The sequence below is a fragment of the Sitophilus oryzae genome, unplaced genomic scaffold (genome assembly GCF_002938485.1).
Source record: "Sitophilus oryzae breed Bouriz unplaced genomic scaffold, Soryzae_2.0 scaffold_1063_pilon_pilon, whole genome shotgun sequence".
Lineage (NCBI taxonomy): Eukaryota > Metazoa > Arthropoda > Insecta > Coleoptera > Curculionidae > Sitophilus > Sitophilus oryzae.
The window spans coordinates 378,042-393,874 of record NW_022145686.1 but is presented as its reverse complement, the minus strand read 5'-3'; the positions used below and the strand labels follow the sequence as shown (position 1 = coordinate 393,874).

General features: G+C 29.7%; 1 long non-coding RNA gene across 1 annotated transcript; it reads right to left on the bottom strand.

Moving 5' to 3' along the window:
* Positions 1-873: 873 nt before the first annotated feature.
* Positions 874-5,668, bottom strand: LOC115878606. Its single transcript, XR_004049563.1, has 2 exons — positions 5,617-5,668; positions 874-1,045 (listed from the first exon to the last, which is right to left on the bottom strand). It is a non-coding gene; the product is annotated as an uncharacterized LOC115878606 (long non-coding RNA).
* Positions 5,669-15,833: the final 10,165 nt, after the last annotated feature.

The window sequence follows — 15,833 nt, the reverse complement described above, 5'->3', positions numbered from 1 at the left end:
TTAAATAAGTATTTACAATATTTCATGTTTACTTGTACCAAGGCTTGTACTGAATTACGCATTTCAATTTAAAATTTTTGCAAATTTGGTAAAAATTGTTCTAAACAACTTTTTGTTCAAGTTGTATATTCATAAAAAACATTTGGTTCATATATTATTTGGCATAGAGAAGAGAAGCTGTGGTATCTGATAATTATTTTTTGATGATTATCTACCTTGTATTTTTTAATATAAACCTAGAAAAAATATGTTTTGTTTTATTTTTTATTCGTCCCTTCAAGCTTGTGTTTCATCAAACTGTTACATAATATGTCCTTTGACAAATATTTTCATAATACATAAACATCATTGATTTTATTAAGGGTATTATTATTAGTATTTATCCTGGTTTTTGTCGACAATAAAAACTCAATGTTGTAATAGAACATCAATTTTATATTTCGTAAAATTATTTTGATACAAATTCAATTTGTCAAAATTCAAGTCATTAATATATTGATAAACAACCCAAATTATTCCTAAATATTTTATTATAAAAAAAACTGTTACCGGTAAGTTTGTGTAACTTTTATTATGGTTTGTCGTAATACTAGAAAAAATCATTTATTTTCTTGCACAAAAAGAAGCTTGTCGATCCTTATTTGTCCATAACAAAAATTTGCACAACATATCTTCGTTTGCACAAAAGAAGCTTGTCGATCCTTATTTGTCCATAACAAAATTCTGTATGTACAACATACATATACCTAATTTATTATTAAGAAAATTAGATTATATGATCTCAGAATTTTAAGAAATTTTTTTTTAAGATAAAATAGTTTCTTCTCAACTGTAATATTTGTAATATGTTATGGTCTTGAAATAAAACTATACTAGTTAGTAGTATTCCGTGTTACCAAATAACAATAAAAGGGAGTTACAACAATTAGAAAATGTGCAGATATATTCGTGCCTACGTGACCAACTAGTATCTCCCTACAGATGACTGTTTTGTGTCTACTGTCAACTAGAGAGCTACTGCACTTAAATGATAGGGATATGTCACCTCTTATCACACATCTCCCCCATCATAAATCTAGTTTTTGAGGTTTTCTTACAACCCTACCAGATCTTGTTTTAGGAATCAGCTGTTTAGTTATACTAGGACATTTATCAAGTTCAATTTCTAGATCAGCTTCAGGTAATCCTTCCACAAGTTCTGCTGGTTGTTCGACATTCTTTAAATTACTATTACTAGTAGAGCATTCATAAAGAGGTGGAACATTAGGAACAAACTTATTTGTGCTTTCCTTTAAATCGATTCTATTTCTTCTAACAACATTATTTTCACTATCTTTGATTAAATACGATCTTGGAGTGGAGTGCTCACAAATAACTTGACCTGGTTCCCACTTCTTCTTTACATGATTATATACATTAATATCTGCATTAGGACAAATCGGTTTTAAATCTTTAGCCTGTCTATTGTAATATTTCTTATAACAATTTTGCCTTTCTTGTAGTTTTTCATAAACATTTTGACACAATTTTGGTTTTAAAAATTCATTATTACTAGGTAATTTAGTTTTACAATTACGGCTCATAAGTAATTGTGCAGGACTATAATCAATATATTTGAGAGGGGAGTTCCGATACTGTAACAATGCTATATCAAGGCCATCACTTTTGCCTTCGCTTTTTTTAATTATATTTTTCGCAATACCTACTCCTCTTTCAGCAAGACCGTTTGAGCGAGGATAATTAGGACTTCTTGTTACAACTTCAAAATTCCACTCTCTAGCAAATGATTTAAATTCACAACTGTTAAAAGGAACATTATCAGAAATTACACAATCTGGCGAACCATGAGTAGAAAATACTCTTCTTAAAACTAAAATTACAGATTTTGCGGATTTGTCTTTAATAGGTAATACTTCAAGCCAATTAGAGAATGAATCAAATGCTATTAGAAAACTCTGATTATTAAAAGTAAAAATATCTAAGCCAATTCTTTCCCACGGTCGACTTGAAATAGGATACAGCATTAATGTTTCTTTCTGATGTCGTTTAGCATAAGTTTCACAAATTCTACAATCTTTTATAAATGATTCAATATCATAAGTCATTCTAGGCCAATAAAATATTTGACGTGCTCGCGATTTTGTTTTTTCGATACCAAAATGACCTTCATGTAATAATTTTAGCATTTCTTTACGAAGTTCTTGAGGAACAACTATTTTGTTGTCTAAAAATAATAAACTATCTGAAACAAAAAGTTTGTCTCTTAAATGAAAATACTTCCAAATATTTAGAGGAACTTTCTTTTTCTGTTCTGGCCATGTATTTTCACAATATTTGATTACTAACTGTAGGTCTTTATCATTACTTAAAGCATTTTTAAACTGACATTTCCTAGTTTCAGACATAGGAAGATACTTATTAATACAGTGTATAACATAATCAAATTCTCTGTCTGATTTTAATCCTGTAGGTTCCCGAGCAACCGAGCGCCGTCTTGTTCTTTCTTTTGTCCTTTTTTAGTTTTTGTGCCGGCGTCCATAATGGCAGTAAATTATTTGTTTAATGTTTCTTCTTCAGAAGAAGAAGAAAAGCACGTGATAGGGTATCTGCGATAAACAAATATTTACCTGGCTTATATGACACGCTATAATTTATAATTTAATAAACGTAAACGCATTCTTTGTAATCTTGGTGTTATTGATGCCAAATCTTTACAAAAATTGCTTCTAGAGGCTTATGATCAGTGTTGACTTTTACGTCCCCAAACCATAAACAAAAAAATGAAATTTCTGTATACTAAAAACAATTGCCAACATTTCTTTTTCAATCTGGGCATAATTTTCTCAGCTGAACTCAAGCTTCTAGACGCAAATGCAATAGGGTGTCCATCTTGGGAGTAAACAGGCTCCTAACCCATCTTTAGATGCATCAGTCTCAATTTCTACATTTTTACTTGGATCAAAGAATGACAATATTGGAGCTGATGTTAAAAGGTGTTTTAACTCATTTAATGATTTCTCATGAATATCTAGCCAGTTAAACTCATTTTCAATTTTAGTTAAATCTCTTAAGGAGGAGAAGTAATTTTGAACATATTAGGCGATAGATTTAACATAACAAAGTCATCCCTAGAAAGGATTATACAAAAGAGTGTCCGTGTTCCTTAGTTACTCGCCCTCAAGACATAGTTAGGCAACAAACTTGCCTAAAAGCGTAGCCATTCTAAAATTCTTAATAAGTCTGATTTACTTTCAGGCCTTGGCAATTTTAATATAAGCTTCTACATAATTTTGATTTAATTTTATATGCCATCTTTAGAATAAATTTGACCCATAAATTTAACCGATTTACACTTAAACTGTATTTTATTTTATTAAATTTAATACCATAACTGAGAGCTCTTTCCAATACCAAGTGCAAATTTTTATCATGCTCTTTCTCATTTTTTCCTGTGACAATTATATCATCAAAATATAATCCAATACCATCAATGTCACCAAATCATATTTCATAATTTTTCTTTTGAAACACTTCTCTGGTGGAACACAATCAAAAGATAAACGACAATATTTGTACCTACCAAATGGAGTAGCAAAGTGCAATAATCTGAACTTTCTTCATCTATCTTTACTTGTAGATATCCATCTTGCATATCTGACACCTTTCAAGGACCGGGTGGACAATTAACACAGTAAAAACTCTCTGTTACATATGGTAGCAGCGATTTCATCTGCAGTTGGGATTGAAAAAATACTCTCTTTGAATTGCTTTATTTAAATACTTAGGATCTAAACAAAGACGCAAATCACTATTTGTTTTTTCCATATAATCACAAGTGCATTCACCCACCCACTCAGTAGGCTTATCAATCCTTTACAAATGACACCTTGTTTCTCAAGCTCATTTAACTTACTTTTTAGTCTATCTCGTAAAATATGAGGAATCCTTCTGAGTGGTTGCACATGCGGTACAAAATCTTTCTTTAATGTAATATGACAGTTCTGTTGGATATTTACCCAACCCATTAAAAACACTAGGATATTTATTTACTATATCATCAAAGAGATCAAAAATATACATTATCAAAGAGATTTACAATTAACATTTATACTAGCTACTTTCTTTATTAATTTTAAATCTACACAAGCCTGAAGTCCAAGTAAAGGTAATTGATCAAATTAGGTAATTGATCATCTACTACTAATAATAAAATAAAACTTGAGCCACATTCTCACCAACTTTACAGTCTAATAAAATTTCACCTTGTGGTTTAATTCTGAACTTATTATCACCATATGATACAAGGGTAACTCAGTTTTATTTATTTTTTCTTTCAGTTTCCAATTTTTCAATCAAGTTAAGTGATAATAAGCACACTCACTTCAGCACCTGTATCTAACTTGAACTCGACTAACTGATTATTAACACATACCTCCTGCTTCCAACATAAGTTTGCTTTTGGACGGACCCGATTGACTGTATACCATCAACAAAATACTCATCACTCTGTGTCATCATCTTCAGTATTCACCTTGCAACTACATGCTTCAACTTCATGAACTTTTTCTCCTTGGTTTTGTTGTTTCTTTCTGGTCTGACTTCTTTTTCCTACACACAGCAGCAAAAATGATTCCGACATTGGCATTTTGCACATGTTTTTCTACCCATATGCAGGACATTATACAGGACATTTACCATAGACTTGCCATGTTTGTACCCACAAAAAGTTACATGGTTTCTTGTTTTTCTTGATCACTATTTTTCTGTACAGCATCCACTTGACTTTCATTTCTTAATATTTTTGACTGCGATTTACTTGACTTCGGTTGCTCTGCAAACATCTACTGCTTTTTCTAAAGTAAGTTTTTGGTTCTCGTAACAATCTCTCTTGGCATTACTTTGTCCAGTATTCCCATTACAATTCTGTCCCTTATCATGTCATCATGATCCTTGTATTGTGTTGTCTTAATAGCTTTTCTTAATTCTGTTAAGAAATTATCAAAAATTGATGACCTTCTTTTTTTGGCATATACTGTTAAATTTGTACCTCTCAAACGTGATATTTGTTTTTGAGGTGAACAGTATTCATGAAACTTCTCTCTGATTTTTTATCTAACTTTTCGTCTCCATTTTCAAAACTGAAACTATTAAATAATTCTAGTCCTTCGTCACCTATCAGGGTCACCTATCAGGTTTAAAGACTGCCACTTTCTTATCTTCAGATTTCGAGCTCTAGATCTGTCGCTGTTGAAAATATATCAAATTTTGGCTGAATCTCTCCAGTTCTCTGCAACATTTCCATCTAAGACTAGGGGTTCTGGGGTTTGAACAAGTTTTCCATTTTTTTTTTTTTACAATTTCTTCTTAATTGTTTTCTAGCGGAATTTTTACCCGTACCAGCCTGACACCATGTAATATGTTATGGTCTTGAAATAAAACTATACTAGTTAGTAGTATTCCGTGTTACCAAATAACAATAAAAGGGAGTTACAACAATTAGAAAATGTGCAGATATATTCGTGCCTACGTGACCAACTAGTATCTCCCTACAGATGACTGTTTTGTGTCTACTGTCAACTAGAGAGCTACTGCACTTAAATGATAGGGATATGTCACCTCTTATCACACAATATTGTCAACTTTGGCCTATATTTTATCTATTTAAAAACATGGGATTGACAATCCCCTTACTAAAATACATACTGGAAGGTACCGATTAAGTTTCATTGCATCAAATACCTATACTGGAAGGTACCGATTAAGTTTCGGTTGCATCAAATACCTTTACTATAAATCCTGGCTCACAACTCACAATTTAAAGGCCATTGCAAAATGCTTTTGAACTTCATCATAGATTTTACAAGAATAAAGTGTAATATTGAAACAAAGTAATGATTGTAAGCTTCATGACTAATAGTAACTCATTTTTTAACACTCTTTAATATATCTCGTTAATCAATTATGAATATTATATGATTTTTTCTCAGTGATTTTGTGGCAACAATGATACAAATTAATATATGTCCATGTAACAGTTTTTAACATAAGAAACTTCTGCCTACAGATTTAATTTTCTTATTGGCATAATATTTTATATAAATCTTGCCATTTTTTCAGTCCAATGTTCCTTGTTTTTACAGTTGTAGGAATACTAAAAATGTTGACTATAGAACTTGATACTATGTTTGAAAAAGCCTTCATACCTGTAACTGTGCATAAATCTAATTAACTGATTCTCCTCCTCTTGACACTCTGAACACTGCTGCTGCTAATGTTAGAAATATTTAGCATAAAACTACAAGTTAAAGATGAAGAGTGGTACCTAACGAATTATTACAACAAACTTTACAATAAAAATGTTAAATTTTCGCTGTTCGATTAAAATACCCTATCTTATGTTTTCTTTTCCCTCCAAATAATCTTCTTGTCAAGTAAGGACCAATCTTATTTTGACATATTTCTGAATACACACTTGAACTTGTGCTTTCATGGACACTATAAGAGTGCACTGTTTTACAGAAGCACGAACATTGATTCAAAGTATCTTCTTCCCTCACACGTAATAAAAACATCCTCTTTAAATGGCCACATCATATACTTATTTTGACCATTTCCCAAATTACAATCACGATTTTTACAATGTCGCCTTTAAGAGCTAAAATAAACAGTTTTGGATCATCTGTCAAACACGATTATGTTGTATAAACTTACACATGAAAACTAATTATTTTTTCCCGGCGTATTAACTTTCTTAGAATGACTATGACAATATACAACAAGCCTTTTTTGAATTAGTGTTTAGAATAATTCAGATAATGAAAAAGTACAATAGATAACTTAGATAACAACGATAAACTGAAAAAAATCATTGGCTCCTGAATTTGTAATTTTGGCCGGTTGGAACGACATTGTACGAATGCGCATGCCTGACGGTAAATATTACTGGAAACAACATAAACGAAAAAAAAACAAACAGATGTCAATTAAAGAGGGGAAGTGACAGCGAGACGCAGGAGATGTCATCTGCCCATCTTGCCGTCGACAAAAATTTGGATGCGCAGACTCGTCGAGAAGCTCATTCTCCCACTTCCATATCTCTGGAGAATGAATGAGCTTCGACGAGTGCGCATCCAAATTTTTGTCGACGGCAAAGATGGCGGGCATCTTCCAGGTCTCAAGGTCTTCCCTCTTTAATTGACATCTGCGACTGTTTTGGATTTGTTTTTCGTTTGTGTTGTTATCCAGTTAAAAAATTATTATCTCAATTATTCTAAACGCTAATTCAAAAGGCTTTGTTGCATATTCATAGTCATTCACAAAAGCTGTTTACGCCGGGAATAAATAATGATTAGTTTTCATGTGTTCCCTATACAACATAATCGCTTTACAGATGATTCAAAAACTGTTTATTTTTAGTTTTTCTCTAAAGGCGATTTGTAAAATCGTGATTGTAATTGGGAATGATCAAAGTAATGTATGATGTGGCCATTTAAAGAGGGATGTTTTGATTACGTGTGGAGGAAGAAAGGATTTGGAATCAATGTTCGTACTTCAAAAACAGTGCACTATAGTGTCTCTATAGTGTCCATGAAAAGAACAAGTTCAAGTGACTAGAAATATATCAAACAAGATTGGTCCTTACTTGACAAGAAGATTATTTGGAGGAAAAGAAAACATAAGATAGGCTATTTTAATCGAACAGCAATATTTAATACCTCCTTTATTGTAAAGTTTGTTGTAGGTAGCTGTAGTTTTGTGCTAAATATTTCTAACATTACCAGCAGCCATGTTCAGAGTGTCAGAGAGGAGGAGAAGTCAGTTAATTCAGATTTATGCACAGTTACAGGTATGAAGGCTTTTTCAAACATAATTTCGAAGTTCTATAGTCAGCATTTTTATATTCCTACAAGTGTAAAACAAGGAACATTGAACTGGCAAAAATGGCAAGATATTATATAGGAAGAAGTTGTTATTATGCCAATAAGAAAAATTAAATCTGTAGGCAGAAGTTTCTTATTTAAAAACGTTATGGGCATATGTTAATTTGTATCTGTGCCACAAATCACTGAGAAAAATCATATAATATTCATAATTGTTAGCAGATGATATTTAAAGAGTGTTAAAAAATGAGATTATTAGTCATGAAGCTTGCTAATGTTACTTTGTTTCAATATTACACTTTTATTCTTTAAAATCTATGATGAAGCAAAAGCATTTTGGCAATGGCCTTAAATTGTGAGCCAGATTTAAGTAGCAAAGGTATTTGATGCAATGAAATCTTAATCGGGGATTGTCAATCCCATGTTTTTAAATAGATAAAATATAGGCCAAAGATGACAATATTACAGTTGAAAAACTATTTTATCTTAAAAAAATTTCTTAAAATTCTGAGATCATATAATCTAATTTTCTTAATAATAAATTAGGTATATGTATGTTGTACATAATTTTAGGTATGGACAAATAAGGATCGACAAGCTTCTTTGGTGCAAAAAATAAATTATTTTTTGTAGTATTAAGACAAACGATAATGTGTTTTACAAACTTACCGGTAACAGTTTTTTTTATAATAAAATATTTAGGAATAATTTGGGTTGTTTATCAATATATTAATGACTTGAATTTTGACAAATTGAATTTGTATCAAAATAATTTTACGAAATATAAAATTGATGTTCTATTACAAGATTGAGTTTTTATTGTCGACAAAAACCAGGATAAATACTAATAATAATACCCTTAATAAAAATCAATGATGTTTATGTATTATGAAAATATTTGTTAGAAGACATGTTATGTAACAGTTTTGTAACACAATTTGAAGAGACGAATAAAAAAAAATAAAACAAAAACATATTTTTTCTAGGTTTATATTAAAAATACAAGGTAAGTAATCATCAAAAATAATTATGCACCAAATGTTTTTTATGAATATACAACTTGAACAAAAAGTTGTTTAGAACAATTTTTACCAAATTTGCAAAAATTTTAAATTGAAACGCGTAATCCTGTACAAGTAAACATGAAATAATTTAAATACTTATTTAATGGCATTTCGAGTGTTTAACGACGAAAAGGTCATCTGTCCGTAGCGTCTTTTGTCAGAATATTCGTATATTTAGTGTATTATATACCAATATTGTACGCAGTTTTGAAACTGATAATTAAATAAATCATATTAATGTTAACTAACCATAATAAATGATAGAATTTCACTAAATTTAAATTCCCCCCCGTATGGTTGAAAACAGCAAATTGATATTTGATTACTTATAGATTACCACCTATATACAAAATGACACGGAGACCTGGAATATGGCGCCCAACTTGATTAGACCTTCCGCGCATGTTGAAGCTCATTCTCTATCCCTTCTATTTCTCTGGTTCTACCCTTGTTCTACCGTATGATCGAATAAAAATGGCGTCAGCGATGGCTATGATATGAAGATCGCTGTCATTTCATATGTAAATTTATATGGGAAATGTCATCGATGTTCATTTTATAGCCATCGCTGACGCCGTTTTTATTCGATCATACGGTATAAGACTCGTCATGTTAGTACTTCAATACATCAATACATATATAATCAAAACTATTGTTGTCTGTAAAAAACTAGAAATCTTTGTAGAAATTAAATAACTTGAAAGAAATAAAATAATTCTAATAAGTTTAAAACCATTAAGAAAAAATCCGTAAATGATAATTTTGAATTCTAATGTTAATATATAAATAAAATGTTATTATTATTACAATTTTCAATGACTAAAGAATACAAAGACATGTAACGGCCATATACGGGCTGCAGCAAAATTTGTGACCTTTAGACGCCATTTTTTTGGACATAACGAATGAATCATCAGCGACAATTTTAGCGATTTTTAATAGTTGGTTGTGTGTAGTGAACTTTGTATACACTTTATTACAATGGTAAGTTCTTTAGCTTGTAAAAGGCGCAATGATAAGAAAGATCCAGGAGTTACGTTTTATAGGGAAATAAACAGTCCACTACACCTTTTTAGCGTTTTTTTATTGAATTCCATAATTATTTTTTTGATATTATATGTACTTGATATGTGCTATACGTCGATACTAGTTTTGTACCTTTTGTTAACATTTTTTTGTCAATATATACAGTATGATCGAAAAAACGGCGTCCAGTTGGCCGGAAAATGACGATTGAGTACATTTCCCATATAAAATGACAACGATCTTCATTTCATAGTCATCCCTGACGCTATTTTTTTCAATCATAGTACTCGCGGTATATTATTTATATTATTATTTTAATATTTTGCATAACACGTGAAACGTGAACGCTTATTATGTATTTTCATAGTCAATAAAATTAAATAGAAATAAAATTCTAGATTCCTATAATTAATCTAATTGCTCTAGATCTGCTCTAGATTATTATGCTACGTTTAAAAAGTGCTTTATTAAAAATTCGGGAAATTAAAAGGGATGTGTCCAAGTTTTTCTTTTTTTTTAATTTTTAAATGCTGTAGCTCCATGTCATGTTCATAATAGGTTTTTTTTAACATTCCATCAAAACTACGGAGGCCTTAAAAGGCCTTTTAGCCTCCGTAATTAAAATTGTAGAATCATCAGCTTCAGCAACATTTACAGTTACCTTGTTTAATTCTGCTTATACATATATTGCATTAATTTTTCTGCTAGGTACCTTAAGATTTCTCTATTCTTACACCTAATTTATGTGATTTTCTTAGCATAATATGATTTCTAAACCATATTTTTCCTAATGGAAGGATGGAATAGGATATACAAAATTAAGATATATTTTCCAGACAAAGCATAATATTAGTATTAAGTTTAAGACATAACAAATATTATAAGAAAGATCTTAATATAAATCACAAATTAATTACAAACTAATTTTAATTTGGTCTTGTATAAATACAGGTATAAAACTAATAAGATCAAAACTCAACCTTCACCATATTGTCAAGATTTGGCATTATAGGAACCAAGAAATTACAGTAAATTAAGAAAAAAATATCAAAGTACACGATATTAAATACTGAAATGTATTCTACGACACTCACCATCTCCCTTCTAAAGAGGAAAAGATAAAACATAAAGCTTATTTTAGTCTTATCAACACACTCTTCAATAAAATATATGTTTAAGATTGCTATTAATCCACTAACTTGATATTTTTAGGAAATTATGATACAAACATTATAATCAAAGTATATTGTATTAGTAACATTATAGGTAAGATGTTACCTCTATCTCCCATTGACGCGTATTGTTCTATAAGACTCGTCATGGTAGTATTTCAAAACATCAATACATATAATCAAAACTATCGTTGCCTGTAAATAACTAGAAATTAAATAACTTGAAAGACATTTTTTTTTAAACTTAGATAACTCGGTTATTTTGGATTTATCTGAAAAAGTGAGGAAAAAATATGTTTCTTTTATCGAGATCTGCCAGCCCTGAAAATATTTGCACTTATTTAAGACTCACCCTGTATATAAGTTTGTTAACATTTAATAAAGATGCTGATCTTGTATATTTTTAATTAGATCTTTCTATTTAGCTGAATGTCCTAATATGTATACTACTGTTTTTTTAACTAAAATATGTTAAAATAATTAATCACATATGTATATACATACCTAATAGGATCTCTAGGAAACAGAAAGTAACTTTTATTGCAGTTTAGTCCTCTACTCGGGCAGTTTTTGCTGCACAACTTCGCCCAGGCATTTTAAAAACACGTAAAAATTAACGATTTAAAATGTTCAGAAATAAAATAATTCTAATAAGTTTAAAACCATTAAGAAAAATCCGTACATGATAATTTTTAATTCTAATGTAAATATATAAATAAATGTTATTATTATTACAATTTTATATATTCATAATACTTTCATTTACACAGTCTTTATTATCCTTCTTACCTTAATTTTGGATATCAAGATAAATGTGAAATTATAAAATTAATTATAGAATTTGTATTATTATTGATTAACACTCAAAAAAAATTTCAACTGCAAATAATTCGAAAATAAACTGCAATTTGGCAACATCGACGATGTGCGCTTGCGTCGTATCGATGATCAAATGCAGCAAATATGGGCTTCAAGGTCAGCCACCGGATCCACACCTTTACCCTGAAATTATAAAATTAATTATAGAATTTGTATTATTATTAACACTCAAAAAAAATGTCAACTGCAAATAATCATATCAAATAATTCGAAAATGAACTGCAATTTGGCAACATCGACGATGTGCGCTTGCGTAGTATGCAGCAAATTTGGGCTTCAAGGTGACCCACCGGGCCCACCGGATCCACACCAAAGAGTAGATAAGACAAGAGACGACAGTTCGCGTGGTATCTTTCATGTTTGAGTGGTGGGGAGAGTGACCTCGTCTCGCTTGTCCCTTTAAATTTTCGTAATTTTTTCGCGGGAAATTTGAAATAGACTATTATTAAAACTTGCCTGTATAGCTTATAAATAGTTACTGTATGGGTAAAGAAGTAAATAGAAACGAAAGAAAAAATGAATTTTCTAAATATTATATAAAATAAATTATAATTAGAAACATATTTGTCGGGGAATAAAGATAATAATACCAAGCAATATTTTGTATATCGTTGGTAAACAAGATAAAGTGACCAAGTCGATTTGTAAGAAATGTTTTATTTACGTTTATTTTTTTTTACATATGGACTTCAACAAGTGTAATATCACAATGTGGAGTTTATGTACAAAAAAAATAGAGTGGCTCAATTTTTTGTAAAATATATTACAAGCTTCTAACCATGTCTTCGATCTATGGATTACATTTAGTTTAATAACATAATTATATAGTATATTTCTATAAAAATACTTTTCAGGATCCTTTGGAAAAGAGTGAAATATTATGTTTGTCGAAGAATAAGACCTATTTTTGCAGTCTTTATAAGCACACACATTGCCACCAGCTCGTCTTTTCCTGCTCTACTCGTGTCCTGTTCAGTATTCATTTTTAACAATAATTACAAATTAGTACGCAACAAAAACGATACTAAAATTAAACCTTAAAAACTCTCAAAACGATAATATATCGAAAAACTCTGAAAACACACTTGAAAAAGGCAAAAATGCAAGAAAACAACTAATCAGATTTGTTTATGTTTAAGCCTGATTAGCACAGCTGATTAGCGTCCTAAAATCATAGGTTAGAATAAATAAAATACGCCGTTGTCAGATTTTCAGATTTTATCTGTTTATCTTTGAAATCGATCAACTTAGTCATTCTGTTTCTTTGATATTATCAGCAGGGTTCGGAAGTAGTTAATTAAGACGTAATTTACCTGATTAACTACGTGTAGTTTTTCTTCAAAAACTACGTCTTTTCTCGTTCATTAACTACATGAAAACTACGTTAATAAACTATGTATTGATATTATGAATAATTTTCCTTTGTATGAGGTGTAATAGAGATAATATGGTGTAAATATTTATATTTAAATATTTCTCCTGTTCTCTTGTTTTTAAAGCTTCAACTTATTATAACCTCACCTCAAACCTTTGACATTTGAAAGTTACATACATAGGTTACATAAACTACACCCTCTACATAAATTACATTAACTACATGTAATGTAGTTTATGTAGTTTTTAAAAGTAACATGTAGTTTTCCGAACCCTGATTATCAGTACATTGCAAAAAAAGAACCTAAACCAACCTAAACTAAAAATTTACATTTCCGTATTAACATACGTTACTTATATCCTTCTTATATTATTAATTTATTTTCAGAAAATCTTGTTTATTTTTCAAAGAAATATACTTGGCAACAAACAAAATGGGACTTCATGGGACCTTTAAATTTTAATATATCTGCGTCTCTCTCGCGAAATTCGACTTCTTTGTTCACTGTCGTCTCTTGTCTTGTCTACTCTTTGTCCACACCTTTATCCAATACATAGTTTATTAACGTAGTTTTCATGTAGTTAATGAATGGGAAAAGACGTAGTTTTTGAAGAGAAACTACACGTAGTTAATCAGGTAAATTACGTCTAATTATAACCAGGGTTCGGAAAACTACATGTTACTTTTAAAAACTACATAAACTACATTACATATAGTTAATGTAGTTTATTTAGAGGGTGTAGTTTATGTAACCTATGTATGGAACTTTCAAAAAATTAAAGGTTTGAGTTGAGGTTATAATAAGTTGAAGCTTTAAGAAAACACAATTTATTTAAGAAAACAGAAGAAATATGGCTTTAAGTATAATATTCACACATCATATTATTTAGACCCCTCATACAAAGCAAAATTATTCATAATATCTATACATAGTTTATTAACGTAGTTTTCATGTAGTTAATGAACGGGAAAAGACGTAGTTTTTGAAGAAAAACTACACGTAGTTAATCAGGTAAATTACGTCTTAATTAACTAGTTCCGAACCCTGTTGGCAATGTCAATGGTTGGCAATCCTGTAAATCATAAAGAAAGAAACGGAAATGTCAACAATTTTTTATTTTATGCAGTGCCTTCTATTAAAAGATCAGCCAACGGACGAGATTTATGACGTCACGCTAGTTAGATATAACGGATTAATAAATATGTTGTAGAATACATGGAAAACATAATTATTCCTCAGATTTTTGGTTTGTATTTTAAAAATGATATAGTTTAAATGAAATATACATAATATACAGTTAATAACTACAACATATATACCTATTTATAGTAATAAATACTTTGGCAAATAAACTATGAACCATACAAATGCAGCAAATGTTTTACAATGTACAAATAATGTATAGGTACATAAGATAATGGGTAAAATGTAAATATATTTTAAATTTTGGGGTTTGAAAATCGATCTAATTTAACAAAAAACGTTTAATATCTACTAATAGTGATGTATTATTATTTGCATTCACAAAATTTATATACGTATATTTTGCAAGTATCAATGTTCGAAAAATTATATTTACAAATAATACAATATTATCTAAAAAAAGGCGTCAGCGATGGCTATGAAATGAAGATCGTTGGCATTTTATATGTTAAATTACTCTAAAATTTTTGATTTTCTTGGGATTTTTAGGTTCGGGAAAAACGCTGATTAAGTTTTCATTTGGGTTTTCATTATTTTTATTTGGTTTTAAAAAAAACGTTTCGGCTAACTATAGCCTTCACAGTGTTGTGTCATATGAGAAAAATAGTGTCGAATATAATCCAAAAAATTACATATACAATATAATTCACACCTCATAATGTTTACTGCAATTAATAAACTAATATAAACTTATCAAAAGATGACCACATATTTTTTAAAATTATTATTCTTAACACTAAAATTATCTACATTGACTATGGAGTACGCAGTAAACATTATGTGCATAGTGTGAATATTTTATATGCAATTTTTTGGATTATATTCGACACTATTTTTTTCATATGACACAACACTGATGGAGGCTATAATGTTAGCCGAACCGTTTTTTTTTAAACCAAATAAAAATAATGAAAAACCAAATGAAAAATCAATCAGCGTTTTTCCCGAACCTAAATTCCAAGAAAATCAAAAAATTTAGAATATTTAGAATCAAGGTTCAAGAATATCAAATTTTCCAAGATTGTAAAATTCTAGTTAATTATTTTATGTGTACAGTTATTTAGGGAATGTCATCGATGTTCATTTCCAAGCCAACTAGACGCCGATTTTTTTCGATGATACGGTATAATTCTTACGTAAAATGTAAATAACATTAGACCAATTAAAACAAAGAAATATGAATTTCTTAGTATTTTTAGTAACACCTTTATTCTTAAAACTTAATTTTGTATT